This window comes from Triticum dicoccoides, chromosome 3B (assembly GCF_002162155.2).
Source record: "Triticum dicoccoides isolate Atlit2015 ecotype Zavitan chromosome 3B, WEW_v2.0, whole genome shotgun sequence".
Taxonomy (NCBI): Eukaryota; Viridiplantae; Streptophyta; class Magnoliopsida; order Poales; family Poaceae; genus Triticum; species Triticum dicoccoides.
Window position 1 is genome coordinate 808,694,980 of NC_041385.1, and position 3,741 is coordinate 808,698,720.

Genomic DNA, 3,741 nt, shown 5'->3' on the forward strand with positions numbered 1-3,741 from the left:
GATGACAAGACAGACAAGTCAAAAGATTACGAAAAGTTTGATGAAATTGCTCCATTCACAGTGAATATTGACCCGAGCATCCCGTTAAATGATGAAGATTTTCCATGGTTACGGCGCAAAGGGACACACGCGAAGAAAAAGTTTCACACCCAAAGATCTGGGATGTGATCGGCTTTACTAGCTATCATCACTTTCTTCTGTGTTTCGCACCGAGAGGGGAATCTCTGTAATAGTTAGGGTAGTTATGTGTTTTGGCATTTGAAACGCGAAGAAATTTTATGTGCAAACAATTCACACTAATTTCAAATAATTCAAAATTTAAACTATTCAAATTTGAAAACTACGGGCACTAACAGAAAAAATAGCAGAAAAGAAAGAAAAACTATAGCTGAAAAGAAAAAACTATATAAAAAAACTACTCAAAAATAAATAGAAGAAAATAAATATAGCAGAAAAGAAAAAACTACTCAGAAATAAATAGAAGAAAAAATAAAGCAGAAAAGAAAAAAAATTATGTTTGCTATTTTTCAATCGTTTACAAAATGACCGTGAAATTGAAAATCACTACAAAATGAACTCTGAAAATGTTGAATTTTGGCAAACTAGATGAAAAACTACTCACAAATAAATAGAAGAAAATAAATATAACAGAAAAGAAAAAACTATACAAAAAACTAGGCAAGAATAAATAGAAGAAAGTAAAGCAGAAAAGAAAAAAACTATATAAAAAAACTATAGCTGAAAAGAAAAAAACTATATAAAAAACTACTCAAAAATAAATAGAAGAAAATAAATATAGCAGAAAAGAAAAAACTACTCAGAAATAAATAGAAGAAAAAATAAAGCAGAAAAGAAAAAAATTATATTTGCTTTTTTTCAATCGTTTACAAAATGACCGTGAAATTGAAAATCGCTACAAAATGAACTCTGAAAATGTTGAATTTTGGCAAACTAGATGAAAAACTACTCAAAAATAAATAGTTGATGAGGTGGTGGATACCCCGTGGATGACATCACGGAGAACACTAGCTATGAGCTACACGTTAAAATGAAGAACATATCCATGAAGGTGGCGGACGATGTTGCTTTTACAAATCCCCCTGAGGCAACCTTCCATTGCAACCCGATTCCAGCGGGCTATGCTCGTGTCTTGGTTGATGAGGTGGTGGACCCATATTCGGAGCTAGAGCTTGACATTCCTGGAGGTGACGACGAGGGCTTTCTCGGAGACGCCAACCATCGTATCATCCTATGGAAAAAGGATTGCATCATCTTTCTAAGGCCACCGACACCGCGTCAGCCAACTCCTCGTCGAAGTCCGCCACCGAGTCAGCAGTCTCCCGCTCCTGCAAGTCCACCAAGTCCGGCAAAGTGTCAGGCCACTCCTCCTCCAAGTCCGGCAAAGTGTCAGGCCACTCCTCCTCCTCCAAGTCCGCCACAGCGTCAGACATCCACTCCTCCTCCAAGTCCGGCACAACCTCAGGCCACTCCTCCTGCAAGTCTGGCACAGCTTCAGGCGGCCACTCCTCCTCGTCCAACTCAGCCCCGTCAGCCGTCTCCGCTGCCTCGGCAATCGCAGAAGACACACCCCGCAGCTATGGTGCATAGCGGTACGAGTCGAGGTAGTACAGGAAGTACAGGCGGAGGCAAGCGATATAAATATGGTCCAAGCCTCACGCCTCTTCCGCAGAGGGCTTATGACAGGTCCGAGGAGGAAATCACAGCCATATCGAAGTCCGAGGTGGAAGCCCATTTTGCACCGAAACCGCCAACGCCGCCAAGGGAGAAAGTGCCTGAGGAAACGATTGACCACTTCATTCGTATGGCTCAACCACCAGCTCCCAAGCCTGTTGATACAGACTATGAGCGCCACATCAGGAAGTTAAATCGAGCATGTCTACGTAAGGAGGCGAGCTCGGGATCGAGCAAACAAGAAGCAGCTGCCAAAAAATGCGGGAAAACCATTCCCCAGCTGGGAGAACAGGCGGCGCAATCGATCCCCTCGCTTGTTGTGCCAACAACACGTGACAGTACGCGCGCCCAATATTATTGTGGGCAAACAGTTTACGTTCTTGAGGTGGGCAATATGGTAATAACGGAGGAGCATATAATGCAGGCCGAAGTTATCAAAATCACTGTTGGACAACTCCTCGAGATCGAGCCCATGCCTGTGCTTAGAGAGGATGAAATAAAACGGAAATATGTCCGGGGCCAACCTTTGGTCGAGCCAGACAAGGTCAAGAACCTCCCAACGAGAATGTATGAATTGCATCAATGGTACATGAACATTACCAAGATTTCCGATTGATTGTCCCTCATGGTGAATGTCAAGGAGGGGCATTACTACCATGAGAAAGCTGTGTCCGTTGAGTATTCTGAACTGTTTCAGTTATACAATCAAGACGCACTCGACAAACCTATCGTCAGTTGCTATTGTCTGTAAGTGATTTCTTTCTGTAATTTAAGTCTCAAGCTAGTTGTAGTGATCCTTTTGATCAATCATTACCTGTAATTATCCTCACTATATTCTTTTCTGTGGTATTATATGCAGGATGAAGATGTATGAAATGAGAAAAGGTGGACGCTATGGCATTGGGTTCATTGACCCAAACACCGTTAATGAATACACATGGAAAATAGATTCACGTCATCAAAAGACCGTAGAGGACAGCATGCTAGAGTTCTTGAAGCGCCTCAAATACAATGAAGATATACTACTTCCTTACAACTTCCAGTGAGTCACACTGTCTTGTACTACAAATTCTTTGTTTTTGCCTACTAGCTAGCTACATGTTTTTGCTTATATTTGCCCGCTTAATTAAGACATGCAAACGTGTGTGCATGCAGATTTCACTGGGTCTTGTGTATCATTAAAGTTGACGCCGAAACAGTTGAAATACTGGACTCACTACTCAAAGAAAAAACTGACTATAACATCTTGTTTGGGATAGTCAACAGGTAATTTCAATCATTATTAACTATATATCTCGGCCTATTTAGTTCGTCATTTCATGATATGAACTATTTAATAACCCCTTTATTCATTTTCTTTGTCGGCGGGCAGGGCTTGGGCAAGGTTCATCAGTGTCACGGAAGGCGAATGGAAAGAAAAGCTTAAATGGGGAAGACCCAAGGTAAGTAATTAAGTAGTACTAGCTAGCTAGCTAGCTGCCATCTCTTTAATTATATGCTTGATTAATTATTATCTGATCAAATTCCATTCTCGTAAAGGCCCTGAAGCAGGCGCAGGGGACTGATCTTTGTGCATTCTGCGTTGCGAGAACATTCGCATGATGGCGTCCGAAAGGAGCAGATCTCAAAGACAGGAATGTGTACGCTTGTCAAAACACTATTCAAAATTTTTACACCATTATCGATATCTAGTCACACAACTAATACACATTGATCTCCTTCTTAACAGTTCAGAGAGGTGCAGGCGAAGCTCCTAGAAACGGAGCGTGTAGAAGCACTTCAAGAGGAAATAGCGGGATTTTTGCTCGACCAGGTCATAAATCCGAAGGGAGAATACTATTACCCGCTACCGCCCCCATGAAAACCACTTCCAATTGTCATCGTGCTCCGAAGGCACCAATTAGGCTAATGCCACTGGCTCCGAAGGCAACATGCATATGTAGGAGAAATTGTATATAGCTATACATGTGTGTATGTGTGAATTAATTAATATGATGGTTTGTGAGACATTGATGATATATATATGCATGATTGGTTCTACTAGAAATT